Below are 20,099 nucleotides of genomic sequence, written 5' to 3'. Positions count from 1 at the left end.
GAATAAGCCTCCCTCCCTGGGGGCACTTGTGAGGTTTACAGAGCTCGGAGAAAGGCCTGGCTCAGAACCAGGGATACATGGGGTGTAAGCAACGGGAACTCTTCTCTGGCTGTTCTTCACAGTAAAGGGACTTTGGGCGGCATCCGTGGGAATGCAGGCTGCCCAGGCCTTCCACCTCTGCTTAGAAAGAAGGCTAGGGAGGGGAGAGGAGAGAACCTGTGCTGGCCTGAGCTGGGCCTGAGCCTGGCCTGGGCGCCTGACAGCCTCCCCATCAGCAGCGGGAGGGGACATACTGCAGGGCTCGGGGAGGGAGCAGAGAGGGGCAGCTCCGGGGCCCGAGCAGGGAGGAGAGGCAGAAAGGAGGCTGACAGCATCTGGGAAATGACAGCAGATGACTACCAGGCAGGCTGCGGGGATGGGGTTGTAAGTGGGTTTAGGATCAGATTAGCAGCTGGGGCACCGGTTCAGCGGCACGCGCATCCTGAAGGTAGTGCGTGGAATTCTCCAGATCCCCTGGACCTGGGAGGCCCATGTGGAGAAGCTGGAGACTCTAGAGGTCCTGGATTCTGGCTCCTGGCACACAGCCTCCAAGCCTAACCCCCCTGTGCCAGCTGGAACAGGATCAAGCAGGCTCAGGTGTCTGCTGCACATGCTACTTTTCTGGGACTGCCTAGGAACTGTGTGCTCTTCCTGTCCTCCCCAGGGTGTACCTCATTCCAGTGCAGGGGCTCTGGACAGCCCAGGTTGGTGGCATCCCCACCCTGGTACTCACACAGGTGGTGCTCTTCAAAGTGATGTCATTAGAAAAGACATTTCTGCCATTGTTCAGGCTGGCTTCAACAAAGACCTCCCTAAAGCACAGAAAGCGAAGATGGTGACAGCCAGCCCAGGGAGATGCAGTTCTTGCCCTCGGTGAGTGGACAGCATGGGCAATGCTCTCATTCCCCAAAGCACTATGAGGTCTACCTCAGCAATGATGGCCAAGGGGGATGTGGGTCCAGCAGCGAGGGGCCTTGCATGAGATCTCATGTCATTGTGACTGTGTCCTAAATGACCACAAATGGCTGCTTGGTGTCAACCATTCTGGCTCTTCTGTATTTACAGAGTCCGTTGGCTTAACTCTGAAAGGTGACCTGGAGCAACGGTACCATTCCTCGGGCAATCATCTCCGGCATCTTGCCCTCCTCACAGACCCTAGGACACTGCAGATCTCTAGGACACTGCAGATCCCTAGGACACTGCGGATCCCTGAACACCTTGGGGGCCACCAACAAGGGAGGTGAGCACTGTGTCCTTAGACCAGCCGCAGACACGTGCTGCCCCAGCAGGGGAGCATCCACATTCTGTACACCTCACGGTGCCCAACTGTGACCCTTGGCCTCCTGCCCTCTAGGGCCTCCTGCCAGAGATTCTTACTGTCCAGGTTGTTTTTAATCTTTGGTCCAGGGCAAGTCATGAAAGTCTTGTCCATACTGATTTTTTTTTTTTTTTTCTAAAAGGAAATGACGTGGGAAGAATGTCGATGCACATGTTCGTCCACTGTCCCTCCCACCTCCGGTCCTCATCACGCAGAGCTGACCCCGTGGTCCACGACCGGCATCTGGGCTCTGCTTTCCTATTGCAGAGACCCCTATGAGCACCCGCCACACCCAGGCCCTGTGCAGCGCTCTGCTGTGTAACAGGAACAGGCAGGCAGAGTCCCTGCTCTCAAGAACTCACCTTTAAGGACTGCGTGGGAGACAGACAACAAAATTAAAAATAGAGAACAAAATAGATGGCAGAGTGTGATGTGCTGTGATGTCCATGAGCAGAGGGAAGGAGAGGCATGGAGGGAAAGGGACAGCCACTTCATCACAGGCGACCAGAAGCATTCGTGTGATGCTCCACAGTTTCTTCAATCCCATTTCATTTTCTTTTTCTTCCGTCATATTTAAGCAAAATTAAATTTATTATGCTGTAGTTGAAAATGTTAATAGCACTTGTCTTTGGGTTTGGGATTTGGGGTAATGTTTTTATTCATTATGTTTTGTCTATGTTTCTTTTTTCTACATTGTATGATTTTTATAATAAAATATAATTAACACTGTAAAATAATTGTACAAATGTATAGCAAAATATAATATAATTTTATAAATTAAAATTTCATGTATACATAAAAGTAATTTCTATTGTTTTCCTCTTTTTCATGTAGGTCAGTGTTACTGTGGGCAAAATGATTCATTTCCACATGGAACAATTTGTTGGCCTGAACCCAACTGTCAGATTAGCCATGAATTTCTAAACTGTTGACCTCTTCCTTGGTGCTGATAAAGATAACGATCAGGAAAACATGGTTAGGAAACAGATTTACTTTGAGAGATGGAAAGATTGGGATTACTGGGTTAAAAATCCCCAAGAGGTGTGATCTGACTGCAGTATGGCATTTGGGACAGCTCAGGGAGCTCCAGGGGAGGGCGGGTGGCACTGGCACCCTGAGGCCATGGTTCAGGGCCAAGATGGGCAGAAGGCCCAGCAACACCGGGCTGCTGGAAAAAGAGTTTTCAAACAGATTAACTGATTAAACCCATACTTCAGTCACCATATTAAAAAATTTCTTAAATTACAAAAATGTAGCCTATAAAGACAGAAAACATGAAGCAGATAGAAACATCAAGCTTTGAATATGTCTTCTTGCTTCCCTATTTCTAAAATGTTTCATGAATGTTTTCTTCAGAGGAAAATGTAATCAATGACAAAGTCACTCCTCAGTGCATCCTAGCTCCCTGCAATACACAGCCATGCCCAGTCACTTCTGCACAGTCACCAACCAGGAGCAGTGTGGCCTTCTGCAGAGGCACCCAGGACTGTGGCATGGGCTTTCCTATGTGAGACCTGGTGCTGGCCCACCTTGGAGAAAAAACTAGTGCCCTCCAGGAAACCAGTGCACCCACAGGCGGGCAGAGGAGGCGTCTGATTGGACTTCCTGGGGATAGGCAGGGCCATGCCTTCCCCAAAAACCATCATCTCAGGGACACGGAAGGCCCCCACTGGGCAGACAGATCTCCTGGGTCTACTCTCCAGGTGTGTGGTGCTGGGAAAGCTCTTCCGTCACCCCTGCCCTAGTTATCCACCCATGCAAAGGAAATGCAGTAAGGCTGCTTGGAGAATTCATGGAGACAGTGAGTGTAAGGCACTTGGCACAATACCTGATATAAGAAGCAGTCAATACCCAGTAGCTCTCCTTAGGAAGGGGCTGCTCCGTCCCTAAGTCACTCCCATGAAAGTATACGTCAGTGGAATCTTAATGGCCTGAGACCACCTACACAACTCTGCCACATGAGACTGTGACAATGACAGCCTCTGCCCCACTCTATATACGCAGGGACAGCAGGAGAGATGGCCGAGAAGCATCCTGCAGGGAGAGGAGTCATTCCAAGTTTGCCAGATGACCCTGAATAAGAGCCCATTGAACATAACATGATCAGATGGAATGAATGTATCAAGGGGTCAAGAGGGAGAATTGAGGGGGATGCAGAAAATCCAAAGGCACTCAGCAGGGAAGAGCACACTCCCCCGGTACCCAGGGCACAGTGTCTGCCTAGACTGGGCGCTTCCTCAGGCCACTCTCCAATTGCAGAGGTTCCCCGATGCTTGAGTGTTGCCAAACGATAGGAGAGTTTAAAATATTATAAAGTCCATACTTGTGCCAGCTGCTCTACACAGGTGACCTTGCTTAGTTAGGTTGAGTATCCCTAATCTGAAAATTCAAAATCCAAAATGCTCTGAAATCTGAAATCGTTTGAATGTCACCGTAATGCTCAAAGGAAAACCTCATTGGATCATTGCAGATTTCAGAGGAGGCTACTTACCAATGACTTTTGTTTTGCTAAACTTGAATCTGCAAATAACTTGGTCCTGGCTCTTTGCATTATTAAAGTCATATCCATGAATAATCTCTTGCTTGGATTATGTAAGAACAACACTCAAAAGTCCAAGTGAGGAAGAGTGGAGGGCAGTCTCCACTCTGACTTCCCTGCTCCTGTGATCCATCCCCAAAACTGAATTCCCAGGGGGCTTCCCTACAAGGAAGTGGCTGTGTCTGAATGAATATCTGTGTGTCCACTGGACCAAATCCTCATCTGGTGTCACTGAGGGTCCACGAGGAGGTAGTTGGGCCTTGAGGACACAGGAGGACTCCCACACCCTTCCCAATCCAAGGAAGCCAGGAAAGGCACCCTGCCTCAGCCTCTGCACAGGGGCAGTTCAGCTGGAGCTCTCCACCCTGAAATCCTACAGTGCTCCCTCAGGCCACAGGGGTCAAGTCCTTGCAGTCCTGAGCAGTGTGGTAGGGCTGACGACTTACCAGAAGGGCAACAGGACACAGATGGAAGTCACCTGTGCTGGGGGAGGGGGGCAGTGGGGCCTAGGACTCCCGCACACTGCTTGGTGTGGCCTGGACAGATAAGCAACACTACTGAAGAACGTTTCACAAGTGTGTGCCCTTAATGCAACAATTCCACTTCTTGTCTCAATCCCAGGGAACTACTGAGCCACATGCACAGAGAGGTCTGAGGGGATTTTCTGGGGCCGTGGTAACATTCCACATCTTCACAGGGTCTGCGGTTACACGGATGTGGTGTGCTCTCGTCAAAACTCATACAGATGATGCACTTAAGATTTGTCGGCCGGGCGCGGTGGCTCAAGCCTGTAATCCCAGAACTTTGGGAGGCCGAGACGGGCGGATCACGAGGTCAGGAGATCGAGACCATCCTGGGTAACACAGTGAAACCCCGTCTCTACTAAAAAATACAAAAAAACTTAGCCGGGCGAGGTGGCAGGCGCCTGTAGTCCCAGCTACTCGGGAGGCTGAGGCAGGAGAATGGCGTGAACCCGGGAGGCGGAGCTTGCAGTGAGCTGAGATCCGGCCACTGCACTCCAGCCTGGGTGACAGAGCGAGACTCCGTCTCAAAAAAAAAAAAAAAAAAAAAAAAAAAAAGATTTGTGCGCTGCAAAAAGAGAACTTAACAAATACTGTTCCCTAGTGAAAGATATACAAACTGAAGGGTTTAGGGGTAAAGTACCCTGAGGACTATAAAATACTTTGAATGCATCCAAAAATAAGATGAATTGGTGGAGAGAAAGATAGACAGAGAGAGGAAGAAACACACAGAGACAGGATAAAGCAAGCGTGGTCAAGCATTAATTAAAAATCTCCACGACACAAACAGGCATGTACATTGCACAATCATTTCCACTTGGCTGTAAAGTTTGAAAAATTTAATAATGAAAGATTAGAAGAAAGACAGAACTAAATAAGAAAATTATACTTGGACATAGACAACCAGAAGTCATAGTACATCCTGAGTGACAAGTGACTGACGAGAGGGACAGACCAAGCCCTTGGGCTGCAGGGAGTCAGAGGGGCTGGTCATCAGGGAAGGCTTCCAGGACGAGGTGTCCTTCGAGCAGGACTGCCAAGGGCAGGTGGGCTCGGCCCTTCACGTTGAGGCAGGGCTTGCAGAGTGCCTATGCCCCACCTGGTCCCACCTCTGCACAGGGTGCCCAGAGCAGGGAGTGGCCCCTGGAGAGCCTCACTGCTCCAGGCTGGTCCTGAGCCCAGCAGAGGTCTCTGCCAGGCTGGATATGAGGCCCAGGGATAAACGGGAGAGTCTGGGCTGCGTGCCTTCCTCCTTGGCCTCCTCCCTGGGCTCCCCGGAGCCCTTGTGGCTTGTTGGTGGCGGCCTGCTGACAGGGCTCATTCTGTTGCATTTGGGTTCCAGGCTCCTGCCTTGGTCTTTCCCTACTGTGACTGTCACCCTCCATGTGGGGGGGCTTTGTACAAGTCGGCCAACAGCTGACAGGTCAGGGCTGTGACTGCCAGGTCACGTGGGCAGAGGCAGCGGGCCAAGCTGGAAGCTGGTGGGCAGAGGGCACCTGTCATCTCCACTCAGCTGCCTCCAGGGAGGATGACGACTCACATCCTCACCTGGGGTTGACAGGGCTGCTCAGATGCCACAGGCTGTGCATGTCCAGGGGACATCATCAGAGGAGCACAGCTGTCACCACTGCTGCACGGCTGAACGGCTTTAAACCAGGAGCAGCAGAAAGAGACCCTGAGGGGAAGGGGAGCTCTCTACTCCACCCCCACCCTCAGCTCTGCGTGACGGAGAGGCGTGGTGGGGGACCAGAGTCCAGGACCAATCATGGAAGTGTCAGCGTAGTTCTTGCTTTGGGGTCCTACCAGCTCCCAGCCTTGTGCCAGGCCCAGCACAGCCCAGTGCCTTGGGACTCACGACGGGCCTGACAGCGTCCTTTCTGTTCATGGGAGGCACCTCTGGAGCTCGCTGGAATTGGACTATTTGCTCCTGGTTGTGTGCTCATGGAGAGCAGAGCTCAGATATGGACCATATGTCTGTCCCCACAGCATAGTGCCAAGGTGCTCTGCAGTGAGGAACAGGCAGGCCAGAGTGCAACTGCTGGAGGTCCTGGTGGTCTTGCTAAGGGCCTCGTGCTGTCCTCCCGGAGGGAGTACGCCCAGGGCTCTCTTCCTCTGCCCAGTAGCTGCAGTTGTACAAATGTCAGCCATGCCCAGCCCCAGCCCACGTCCTCCAGCTCAGGACAGACAGGGGTCATCACAGAGGCCCTCACAGGGCTGTCACCACCGATGCTGGGACCCTGGCTGGCAAGAAGACATTCTCTCCACATCCCAGACAGCATGGATGTGTGCTGGGATTTATCCTTTGGGGCCTAGGAGAATCAAGGGTGTTTGTGTGGACGACTTTTTCAGGCTATGGAGGTTCCCTTCGGCTCCCAGGGTGCTGTGGGATGTTGACACCCCCACTTCTTGTTCCTCATCCCCTATTACCTGGTTCCTCTTTCCCGTTTTGTTTATGTGGTAAATTACACAGATATTTCAGCTCCCACACCCACCTGGCATTCCTGAGATGAACCCTGGCTGCTCCTGGTCTATGGGCCAGGTTAGCTGTTGTGCATGCCCACACCACATACACACAGATACAACACCCACACCACAAACACACTATACCGCATACAACTAGCACACATATACCACAGACACAATATAAACACACTGTACCAGAAACATGCATGATCTACACACCATGTACATACCACACACACCACACACCATACATGATGCGCAACACACACTCACACAGCACATACACACACACAAACCCCACATGCAACCAAACACAACTTCTACAGCACACACCACACCACGCACACTCACATACCATATACCCACTATGGCCAACACACACACACACACACATCACAAAACACACCCCACACACCATATACCCACTATACCCAACACACACACATCACAAAACACACCACACACATCACATACCGCACATGCAGCACACACCCTTCTTACTACAGCGGGGCCTCCTCAGCGCTCACCTCCTGTACACACAACGGAGGGCTCCACACAGACTTCACCTCAAGACACCTGTGTTCTGATCTGGAATAGAGAGTAGGGTATAAAGGGGCAGGGAGTGTGAGCCTCAGGGCACGGCAGCCAGGCCCCCACCACCTCTCAAATCCACCCCACTCACTCTGTCCACTAGGTCATGCTGTTCCGAAACTCCATTGCCCACTGCAAACACGTGGTCCCGGCTGTGTGCAATTACTGTTATCAATTGCTGGGGGTGGCTTGGACCCCCGCCCAGGAGGTGAGGATGCAGCAGGTCACAGGCCCAGGGGACAGTGTCTTGCCCCCATGCTTTGGGGGCAGCAGAATGTCAGGCTCTGAGGGCCACAGCCTTCTCTAGCCTGCAGCCCACTATCAGGGATGACAACACGCTGTCAATCACTTTTGCAGTGGCCATGGGTTGGGCCAAATCACTTGGGGCAAGTTAGATGACTGTCCTCTGGGTGGCCCTGGGAAAGCCGCCTGGGACGCCTTTCTCCACTCAGCTCCAGAGTGGTGCTTGGTTACCAGTTCAGAATGACCTGGTCTATCTTATAATCAGCCACACCCAGGGTGTAAATGATGGCCCCCAGGCTCCAAGCCTTTCAGCCTAAGGCAAAGAGGCATTGAGTATTAGTCATCAAAATAGATGGAGCAAAATGCTGGTAACTGTGAACCCAGCTGGCTTCTTTGAGAGTCTCCTGAAACGCATTTGAAGGCATTAAGTATTAGTCATCAAAATAGGTGGAGCAAAATGCTGGTAACTGTGAACCTGACCAGCTTCTTTGAGAATGTCCTGAAATGCATTTAGCACCAGTGCTCCATCGGTCATAGCAATAATCATGCTGGTAACCTTGTTGTCTGCAGAAGAAGCAAGGAGTGACCTGCTCAGCAAAGGCACCAGGACTGACCTCCAGAAGCTCCGGGACCCCTGCAGTTGGCTGGGCCCGCAGCACAGCTCATTCCAAGGCATGACCAGGTACCCCCACTTCATCTTCCAGGGCAGAGGTTACGAAGACCCAAGCACCTGCCACCCAGAGACCCCTAGAGTGATGGGGGGCCTCGGCCTGGTACCCGTTTTACAGAGGAGGGATGGAGAGGGGTAGGGTCCTTCCCATCACTCCACCTGAACCCTCACCCACTAGCAGCCTGCACCACCTCTGCCTGAGGGCAGCTCCAGCCAGGACTCCACAAGCACAGGCCTGTCCCACAGGCGGGGGGAGGAGCAGTAGGGCTGTCCTGTGGGCAGAGCCTGCTGGCAGCTCTGCTGGCATCTCTGGGTCCAGGAGTTCAGGACTCCAGGTCAGTGGCACCTGGGCAGGGAACCCCATGGCCACCTCAATGCTTTCCCCATGAGCCCCGCCTTTTCCTGAGCAGAGCTGCAGTCCTGCAGTGGGGAGGGGAGTCGGGGGCCATGGACAGCCTTCTGTACCATCTGAGATACGGTCAGGGGATGAAAGTCACTCGGAGGGGAGACATAGAAAGGAGCAGGAAGACTAAGGTGTGTGCAAGGGGGCAAACCCCTTGGCTCTTCTCTTTTCCTTTTCACACAGCCCAGCTGGAGGGCAAGCACCTCAGGGTTATGAGCACCAGTGGTGCACACGCAGGATCCCACACAGTTCTCAGAACTCCATGGGGCGGGGGCTTACTATGCTCACTGCACCGGGGAGGGACCTGGAGTTCAGAGCAGGTTGAGCAACTTGCTGGAAGAAGCAGGGCAGGAATCTGCACACAGAGCTCTCTGAGGCCCACGCCCAGCTCTGTTCCCGCTATGGGACCACCATGGGAATAGCAGGAGCGCTTACCTCTGGAGTTGACACATTGAATCTGCTAATTTGCTTGTAAAGAAGTGAAGGTAATGCACAGTGAGCGACCCCAGTAATACCCTAAGAGCCTGAGGAACTAGAACACATTCTGTGAGCTCTAGTGGTCTGTACCATTTTACCTCCTTCCTGCATGACTGTGTGCCCGTGAGACTCAAGCTCCTCTGTTAAGGTAAGATGTTCATGGATTGTTTTTCTGAGAAAACTTTAAAAAGGTGATTGAGGCGGAGGGGATGGAATGTTACAAAACAGCTCCCGAGCTCTCCTGGAGCCACTGTCCACTGTGAAGACCTCCCTGAATGGAGGAGGGTGCCAGGCACATACAGTGTCGTGCTCATTCATTGCTGTGACTTGGACTAGAGATATTTTTGTTTTCTCTGCCTCTGATCTGGTAAGCATAGAGGGAGGAAGGGTGTGGGGTTAGGAGCTGCTTAGCTGGTACTCTGGGTATGGCCAGGCTTTCCCTGAGCTCATGCCTGTCTCAGGGCACTTAGGCTTTGGAGAGCTCATAAAGGCCCAGCATGAACCCTTCATGGTGAAGTGGGAGCATCCCATAGATGTGCAACTACAAATCAGGCCCTTCCAATGGGACCAACTTTCTTAACCCAAACTCTAACCCTAACCCTAACCCTAACCCCTAACCCTAACCCTAACCCCTAGCCCTAACCCCTAACCCTAACCCTAACCCAAGGGCATGCAACTGAGATTCAAGGACAGGCAATGGGACTGGCATTCCTCATCTTAACTCTAATCCTAATCCTAAACCTAACCCTATGGGCTTCCCTCGTGTTGGACACTGTATCCTTCAATATGCAGGGCTGAGTTTGGAAAAGGTCATCCTGCTAAGCCCTCAGCCCTGCGCCCAGCACCCACAGCTCCAGATCCCTGACCCTGACTCAATCTCCCCCACTCTCTTTATCCTACCAAAGTAGCAAATCTGCTTAATAAGAGTGCTACGGCTCCTTGACTTCCTGTGCTCCTGAAACAAAAAGACCAAAGGCTGAGAGAAGCGGCCCCAAAGGGTGTGCAGGCAGCTGAGCACTGCAGGCTGGCTCAGGGATTTGGCCTGTCAGCCTCTGTTAAAGCAGACAGGACTGGTTGGGCCAGGCAGAGCTGGCTCTGGTGGCAGGACTGGGACAGGCTAATCCAATGTGATGGGCTGAGCCAGCAAGGCTGGGCCGAGCATGGACCCTGAAGGCTGACTTCACACTGCGGGCGAAGAGTCCCTGCCATGTGGGGGAGCTCTAAGAGCCCTGGCTCAGGAGGGAAGGTGGCCAGGCCCTGCACAGCCCCTGCTGCCCCTCTCGGCCAACACCCAGAGTCCTTCTTCGTGAACTTGCTTTCTTCGCCCTCATGCCCACCTAGGTCTCCCTCTCCCAAACCCACAGCACACGATGCACAAACTCAAGCCTCCCCCCAGCTCAGGGAGCAGCTCTTCATCAAAGCTATAAGTGGGGCGCAGACCCCCATCCAGTCCTCAGGATCCTTGCCTCTCTGTCCGGAGCTGCGCGCCCCGGCCATAGCGAGTAATAATTGACGATTGACGCCTGAGCTAAATACATTTCCTCTCTATACCTCCTCCCTAGTTTTACCTTCTTCCCTGTACTATTATCTCATAAAAGATGGCGCTCTTCCTGCTGCTTCTTCACCCATTTTTCCCGCGCCCGCGAAAATCACTATCTGACGGCGCAGGCGCAACATGACGTCCGACCGAAGAAACCGAAACCTACCTAGCCACGCCCACTGCGGAGAGATCATCACCGCCTTAGCCCAACCCCTGCCCCTCCTAACGTATATAAGGCATTGTATTGCCGCCAATAAACGAGACTTGATCAGGACACTGTCTTGTCTCCATTTCTCGTGTCTCTTGCTCCCCAAATTCCCACCCCCTCTTCCAGGGCCTACATTGACGATCCCGCGGGAGGGGACACCTCTCTTCTGCGCTTCACCCTCTCGGTGCCCAGTTCCAGGCATTTGCGTCGGAAGTGTTCTTACCTCCCGCCAATCAGGAGCTGTGCAGTGCCTCCTGCTGGGCCTGGGCTCCCCTCTAGGCCAACTCCAGCTGCCTGAGCTTTCTCCTCCTGCCTCCCTCCAGCTCCCCAGCCTGGCCTGGGGCTCAGGACCCCACCCATAGGCTCCTCTGTCTGAGACCCACCTGGGGACCAAGCTCTTCTGCACTAAACTCTTCAGCACTCCGCCTGACCCTGACCCTGTCTCCCTCCCATAGAGAGGGCCAGAGCAGAGAGGGGCACACAGACAGCAGCGGCCAGCACAGGCAGATGTCTACAGGACTCACACACCTGCCCACTGGCCCCTGCACTCTGGGAAGGAGGCAGGGCAGAGGAAGGGCAGGGGACAGAGAAGGTCCAGGAGACCAATAAATTCGGGAGCACAGGGAATACAGGTAACAGTGCAACCAGTGGTCAGAGGCTTCAGGGGAACAGGCATTGGGGTCAGGGTGGGTACTGTGAGATGCCCTGACCAGCCTGTCCTATGTGCTGTCAGGCTCCCAACCAAGGTCTCAGGGAGCCCCTCAGCTCCCTGGAGCTCCCTCTGGCCCAACCTCTCAGGCCTCCCTTGGGGGCTCAAAGCAGCACTCCCCTGCCTGGGATGAATGTGAGCTGTGGGACGATGCTGCCCTGTGTGGAGTAGGCAATGAAGGACAGCTGCATTCTCAGGCTGGGGAGCAAGCACGTGGCCCTGAGAAGCCAGAGGCACCTGCTGAACAGGACCCAAGCGCAGCCAGGGTAGTGAGGCAAACTCCCCGCCTCCCACCCCAACTCTTCTGTCTTGGGGCCCCTTGCTGGACACAGTGAGGTGAGATAAATGCAGTGAAGGACTCTGAGGCCCATGGAGATGAGGGATCCACAAAAGAAAGTCAGGACGGCAACTTGCTGCATCCTCACAATCCCAACACCCCCCAAAGAAACTCGAACTCACACACATGCACTCACACACACACACACCACATACTCATACAGACACATGCACGTACACATATGCGCACACATGCATGCATACTACACACACACAGTTACACATGCACACACACACACCCCCCCCATGCTGAACAAGTGGGGAGATGCACACACAGCCCTCCCAGCTGGCCTCCCTTCTACTGGAAAATTCTTTGCCTCTTCACCCCATTCCCTCCTCCCCCTCCTCTCCCTCATCCCTCCTTCATCTCAGAGGAGTGACTGTCCCTATTGGCAGCCATGCACACAGCCTCCCTTTCCTCTCCCTGACCCTCCTTCCTGCCGGCTGACCCTCAGTAGCCCTCAGTGACAGTGCTACCATACGCCCCCAACGGAGCTCCCCGTGACTCCTGCCCTTGTTGCCCATTCATTTTACCTACAGTCGTCAGACTTTTCTTCCTTTCTTTTTTTTTTGAGACGGCGTCTCACGCTGTTGCCCAGGCTGGAGTGCAGTGGCGCGATCTCGGCTCACTGCAAGCTCCGCCTCCCAGGTTCCCGCCATTCTCCTGCCTCAGCCTCCTGAGTAGCTGGGACTACAGGCGCCCACCACCGCGCCGGGCTAATTTTTTGTATTTTTAGTAGAGATGGGGTTTCACTGTGGTCTCGATCTCCTGACCTTGTGATCCGCCCGCCTCGGCCTCCCAAAGTGCTGGGATTACAGGCTTGAGCCACCGCGCCCGGCCCAGACTTTTCTTCCTTAAGTGCCATCTTCATCATCCCACTCCCCTGCTCAAGAGCCTTCTCTGGCTCTCCATGGCTCACAGCAGGAAATCTCAGCTCCTTGGCCTGGCACAATGAGCCCCTGTGGCTTTGTCCTCAAGCTGACCTGCCCAGTCCTCTCCCAGCCCTCCGTGAGCTAACCTCATTCCCAGCCAAGCAAGACCACTCACTCCACCACAGGTCCCCTGTGGTGGGAAATATTTCAGGTTTTGCAGGGAAAATGTGAGGCTTGTGAATTAAGTGTTTTGTCTTTTCCATCCTGCAAGACCCAGTTCAAAGACCCACGTCCCTGGAAGCCACCCATGACTTTGTCTTTAGGAGTTCCTGCTTCTTCCTTTAACCTTCCATGTGAGTTCTTTGTCCCTTTCCTTGAGCCCTCAGCACTGTGTAACCCGGGGTTCTGAGACTGAGTCAGTGATTTACCTGCCTAATGTCCCTTCCCAGCCTGTGATGTCCCCAAGGGCAAACTGCAATCTTCCTGGGGCTCACAGGCAGGAGCCAGCCAAGCCTGCAGAGACCCAATGGAACCAGTGAGCGCTGGCCTCATTCCTGCTTCAGAATGCCACCTTGTGCTCTGTGTCCCCCACCGAGGGACTCCCACGCCCACCCCATCTGACAGGATGTGCTTTCTGCCTGCCAGAGGAAAAGCTTCCTGCAGTGCAGGGGAGGCTGTAGCTTTACTTTACATATTTCTCTGCAGTCTCTTCTGTATTGCAGAGCCATAAAGGTCAAGGCAGGAATTCAGGCTGCTGGGCCGGAAAACAAAGGAGACATGTGTCAAGGAGTTGAGGCACATCTGTCCGGTGGGCAGGAGTCTGCCCACTCCAGCCTCCTAGCAGTCTCTTAACAAGCTCCTCCGACCGCAGCACAGCTTTGGCTGGGGTACACCCCCAGCAACCATAGTGGCTCATCTGGGTGGTGACTTTCATTAGGGTGACCACCCAGACCTGTCTGTCTGGGACCAACAGGCTTTCAGGGATGAGGTGCATTTTTTGGCTAATAGTTGACTATTACCCTAGTCAGCTGACTAGGAGGATAGTTGACTGGTTACCCCAGCTGAGGGCCGTGTAGATAAGAACTGTGGGAGGATGTCCCAGCTGAAAAGCCCTGAGCAATTCTGATATGCTGGCTCTCCTTATTCCCACTTACCCGGGGGTTTATCCATCCCCTGCCGTCTGTGGTTGGATGGGGCAGAGCTCTTGGGAATCACCGTCCATCAGAATCCCCTTGAGAACAACAGACCCAGACCTGGTCTGTCACTCCTCTGTTGGACTCTTGGATTCTTGGGCATCAGACCTGCCTCTGGGGTTGGGGATCCTCTGGCAGCCTGTGCGTGACCTGCTAACCTTATTCATGACACCTCCAGATCCTGCTCACTGCCCCACATTTCCCAGCACCCACATAAGCAGGTAGTGATGTTCCCTGTGGGAGCCTGGGACTCAGGCAAGGGAAGATGTGCACTTTAGGCCATTTTACTTCCCATATTTCTTATCAGCCTGCAAAGCCAAGCCACTCTGGGCATGGAGAGCCTTCTCCAGCAGACACCACTGGAGAGGGAAGAAGCACACCTGGCCACTGCTGTCCTGGCGTCATCATCTCCCCAGCAGCAGGGAGAGCCACACGCCCTTATTGTCCCGACTTTCAGATCTTACTGCTAATATTCTCCCACTTAGTCCCCAGACAGAGAGTAAGCAACCTGAAGGGGGCTGGAGCCTTGTGAGACTTCCATCTAGGTGGGGTTCAATCACATCTGCCCTAGCCGCCCAAGATGCAAAGGTCTTTGCAATCCCACAGCTCCGTTGGTAAGTACAGCTTTGCAGAAATGGGAAATATTTCAAGTTTTGTAGGGAAAATGTGAGGCCTGTGAATTAAGTGTTTTGTCCAAGGTCTTGGAGATGGCATCAGGTAAAACTAAGGCTAGTGCCCTCATCTGAGTCCTTTCTCTGTATCTGCGTTGCTTTATGGTCTTTTGTGTATTATGTGCTCAGGGGAGCCTACCAGGAGGCTCTTCACCCCTCCAGCAAAGACCATGTCTATAAATGTTTACCTCCTCAACATCATGCTTATATGTGGTGGTTCTAATGCATCCAAGAGCAGCCTTCTCCCTTCCACTCTTCTACTGCTTCCTCTAGCCCGCATCTAAATCCACATACTGTATTTTCATTTTACTGATGAAAAACTTGAGGCTCTGACCGGTCAAGCAATTTGTCACAATTTCCATAGCTGGGAGGTGCGTCTGTCTGCTAGGCAGATGTCTGTTCTTCCTCACCTACTCCACTGGGAAGGGGATCAGGGTGGGCACTGACCCCATCATGGAGGATCTAGGCAGGGCCTTTCATAAGCTCTCCAAAGCCTGAGTGCCCTGAGACAGGCATGAACTCAGACAAAGCCTGGCCATACCCAGAGTACCAGCTAAGCAGTCCCTAGCCCCACACCTTCCCTCCCACTGTGCTCACCAAATGTGGGATCTGCACATGCAGCTCGCTGAGGCCCACACCCAGAGGTAGATGCACCAACAGAGGCAGGTAGTGACATTCCCTTGTGGGAGCCTGGTCCTCCCTTGCCTGAGGATCTAGCTCCACAGGGAATGTCACTGCCTGCCTCCACTGGGGCAAAAGTAACTACGGTTTCAGACTGAATTTTAAATCATTATAACTAGGCTCAAAGACATCTTTATTATTTAAAATGGAAACCGTTACAATCAACACATTTTTGCCAATGAGAAATAAGTTTGTTTATTCCTGCAGTGTAAAAATCCATGCTTTGGGATTGGACAAACTCTTGAAAAGCATTTTCTGCATCCTGCTGGTTGTGAAATCATTTTCCCTGCAAAAAGTTATCGAGATGCTCGAATAAGTGGTAGTCAGAGGTCAGGTGAATATGGCAGATGAGGCAAAATTCTGTAGCCCAATTCCTTCAACTTTTGAAGAGTTGGTTGTGCGATGTGCAGTCCAGCATTGTCATGGAGAATTGGGCCCTTTCTGTTGATCAATGCCGGCTGCAGGCATTGCAGTTTTTGGTGCATCACAACCACGAGCTGAGCATACTTCTTAGATGTAGTGGTTTTGCCAGAATTCAGAAAGCTATAGTGTATCAGACCAGCAGCAGACCACCAAACCATGACCATGACTTTTTTTGGGTGCAAGTTTGGCTTTGGAAGTGCTTTGGAGCTTTTCCTTGGTCCAGCCACTGAGGTAGTCATTGCTGGTTGTCATATAAATTCCACTTTTTGTCACACGTCACAAGCAGATCGAGAAATGATTCATTATTGTGTAGAATAAGAGAAGATGACACTTCAAAACGACCATTTTTAAAATTTTTTCTCAGCTCATGAGGCACCCACTTACCCAGCTTTTTCACCACTCCAATTTGCGTCAAATGCCGAATGACTGCAGAACAGTTGATGCTGAATTCTTTGGCAACTTCTCGCATCATTGTAAGAAGATCAGCTTTGATGACTGCTCTCAGTTGGTTGTTGTCTGCTTCCAATGGCCAGCCTCTATGCTCCTCATCTTCAAGGCTCTTGTCTCCTTTGCAAAATTACTTGAACCACCACTACACTGTACATTACTTAGCAGTCCCTGGGCCAAATACATTGCTGATGTTGCAAGTTGTCTTGGCTGCTTTATGACCCATTTTGAACTCAAATAAGAAAATCACCCGAATTCACTTTTTGTCTAACATCAGTTCCACAGTCTAAAATAAATATAAAATAAACAGCAAGTAATAAGTCATTAGCAAAAAACATAAAGTGAGAAATGCACATTAAAATGATGTATAACATAACCACATTTATTTAAGAATGTATTCCAACATCAAACAGCAAATTTTAAAATGCAAAAATCAGAATTACTTTTGCACCAACCTAATAGCATGGATCTGAACCCAGGTCTAGCTGCAAAATCATACTTTACCCATTGCACTTAGGGTGTCTAGGTGACACTGTAGTATCCAACAATACTGGAAAACAAAGCACTGGACTCTCAAGACTCATCCACAACACAGACTTTGCCCTTGGCAGTTCCCACACTAACATGCAAGACAATCCCTTTTCCTGACTAATGATAACAGTTTCCAATTTCCTTCTCTTTACACTCTCCTCTCTTTTTCCTTCAGCAAAAAGGATCTTCCAATGAAGGTTTATGGGGAGTGAGAATCTTCATCCCATTCACCGACTCTGGTAAAATTTCCAGTTTGAGATGATTTTGAAGAGGGGTCTACATTTTAGACCACAGTGGAAGCCAGTGCTCTTGGGTGGTGAAGGGCCACATGAACTGACAGGTCCCTAGAAGGAGGTGACATGGGCTCCTGTCACACAGAACTCTACTTATGGTTTAGTGCCCCAGTCTTTCATGAGAACAGAGAGACTGGGATCACCAAACATTTGAGAACACCTCTACCATTACAATGTGAGACCAAAACATCATAGTGATATAACCACACCACAGAGATGGAAGTGGGTAGGATTGAATCCTGTAGGAAAACTCAGCTATGAGAAAGCTAAATACTCTTAGCCCATAGGAAGAAGTCAACAGAGAATACATAAGCTGCCAGCAGCAAGAAACAGCAGTCAGTACAAGCATATTTTAAAAAACAAGGATGTAAAATCAGAAGTAAAATCTAAAATACTCGCAAGTGGCTGCTTCTGGGGAGTGGGATCAGAAGTGGGAAAGAGTCGAATCGAGCAGGAGCCTTGGGTTTTTTTTTTTTTCCCTGAGCCTTCATAGAGTATTTGATATTTACATTTATCTTCAAGCTTTTCCTTAATTAATGTAAAAATGAAATTACAAGCAAAAACTAGCAGTGTGGAATGATGTCAGCAAAATGGTGGCTTGAATGCTCCAAGCCCTTGCTCCCCCATAGAAACATTGAAAGAAAAAAATCAGAATCTGTGTGTGCCAACTTTTCAGGGACTCAGGAAACCACTAATCAAAGATTTACTGCAATATACCAGGTGCCCAACTGAGAAAAAGCTACCTTCAAAATCACAGGAAAGTTTTGTGGTGTTTTTGTTGGGGAAAGGAAGAGAGATCAGACTGTTACTGTACCCTAGAACTTAAAGTATATATATACACATATATAAAAGAATAACAATAAAACAGAAACAGAAGAAAAAAAAAAGAAAAAGGAAGACATAAGAAACTCCATTTTGATCCATACTAAGAAAAATTGTTCTGCTTTGAGATGCTGTTAATCTGTAACCTTAGCCCCAACCCTGTGCTCACAGAAACATGTGCTGTATTGAATCAAGATTTAATGGATTTAGGGCTGTGCAGGATGTACCTTGTTAACAATTTGTTTGCAGGCAGTATGCTTGGTAAAAGTCATCGCTATTCTCCATTCTTGATTAACCAGGGATACAATGCACTGCGGAAAGCCTCAGGGACCTCTGCCCAAGAAAGCCTGGGTATTGTCCAGGTTTCCCCCAACCGAGACAGCCTGAGATATGGTCTTGTGGGAAGGGAAAGACCCAGCCCGACACCGTAAAGGGTCTGTGTTGAGGAGGATTAGTGAAAGAGAAAGGCCTCTTAGCAGTTGAGATAAAAGGAAAGTATCTGTCTCCTGCTCATCCCTGGGAATGGAATGTCTTGGTGTAAAACCTGACCATACATTCTACTTACTGAGATAGGAGAAAACTTCCCTATGGCTGGAGGTGAGACATGCTGGCAGCAATACTGCTGTGCTACTCTTTACTGCACTGAGATGTTTGTGTAAAGTTAAACATATATCTGGTTTATGTGCACATCCAGCCACAGTACATTTCCTTAAACTTATTTATGACACAGATTCCTTTGCTCACATGTTTTCCTGCTGACCCTCTCCCTACCATTACCCTATAGTCCTGCCACATCCCCCTCACCAAGATAGTAAAGACAGTGATCAATAAATACTGAGGAAACTCAGAGACCAGTGCTGGTGCAGGTCCTCACTTGCTTAGTGCTGGTCCCCTGGGCCCACTTTTCTTCCTCTGTACTTTGTCTCTGTGCCTTCTTTCTTTTCTCAGTCTCTCATCTCCACCTTGTGAGAAATACCCTCAGGTGTGTAGGGGCACCCCCTTCAGTTTTCACATATCCTTTCCGCAACGCTTTCACAGCATATTGGCCGTTTTGGTCTTGAGTAGTGACCCAGTTCCAAGTGGTTGTCTATGAACTAGAGGGAGCAGGGTAGCTCTTACTTGCACATTTCTGTGTATATCTGTTCTAACCTGGCTGGAGGACACTCAAAAGACTAGCTCCTTCTACTCTATCTCATATAGCTCAGTGAGAACACAACTAGAAAACGTGGTAGGCACTTCTTGTAAAAGTGATGACAAATCTACAGGGGACAAAAAACCCCATAGAAACCTGAGGAAAGAGAGTTTGGGTGAATACACAACAGACCATCGAAGACCCCCAGGAGAAGCTAGGTGTGACTCTTTGGGAAGTAGGATGTTTAGGATAAGTTGTGTACACAGGGGAATTTAGAAAGTCATGGACATGCCCAGGCAAAATGTATGCTTAGAGAAGTCCACACTTGAAGCTTTCCATAGACTTAGAGCAAATCTAGTTAAGTTGTGAAGGAGTGCCCAGAACAAAACCAATCTGCAGAGACAGGGAAACGTGGCTGTTCTTTCTGTTAAATTTTTTAGTGGTTTTCCTTTTGTCTTAGCTCCTGGCATTCAAATAAATCTATCAAAACATCACCTGAACATGAACTACAGAAGAAAAAATTTCAGTGATCCTACACAACCAGGAATGGTCTTTGTAAAAATAGTTTGAAAAATTTTCAAAATAAACAAACTACTACAGGATTCTACAATTAAAAAACCAAAAATAAAAACAAAAACAATCCATTAACTCATGGGGAAGTGGGAGGGATATAATTTTTAGAGTTACTACTTTATAATAATCAAACACCCAACTTTCAACAACAACAAAAACAAAATAAAAAACACAAGACTTAAAAAGAAATAGGAAAACATAGTTCATTCAAAGGAACTAAATAAATGGACAAAACCTGTCCCCAAAGAAGCCAATACTTTAGACATACTGGACAAAAACTTGAAACATCTATCTTAGATATGCTCAAAGAGGTGAGGAAAAACAAGAAGAAAGAAAGAAAGAGGCTAGCCATGGTGGCTCATACCTATAATCCTAGCACTTTGGAAGATCAAGATGGTAGAAT

At 50.4% G+C, this 20,099-nt stretch overlaps 1 long non-coding RNA gene across 1 annotated transcript; it reads left to right on the top strand.

Moving 5' to 3' along the window:
- Positions 1–554: 554 nt before the first annotated feature.
- Positions 555–1,967, top strand: LOC126962774 (uncharacterized). The gene is made up of 3 exons (XR_007728800.1): positions 555–912; positions 1,105–1,279; positions 1,500–1,967. It is a non-coding gene; the product is annotated as an uncharacterized LOC126962774 (long non-coding RNA).
- Positions 1,968–20,099: the final 18,132 nt, after the last annotated feature.

Source organism: Macaca thibetana, chromosome 9 (genome assembly GCF_024542745.1).
Source record: "Macaca thibetana thibetana isolate TM-01 chromosome 9, ASM2454274v1, whole genome shotgun sequence".
Classification (NCBI taxonomy): Eukaryota; Metazoa; Chordata; class Mammalia; order Primates; family Cercopithecidae; genus Macaca; species Macaca thibetana.
This window is presented reverse-complemented; position numbering and strand designations above follow the sequence as displayed.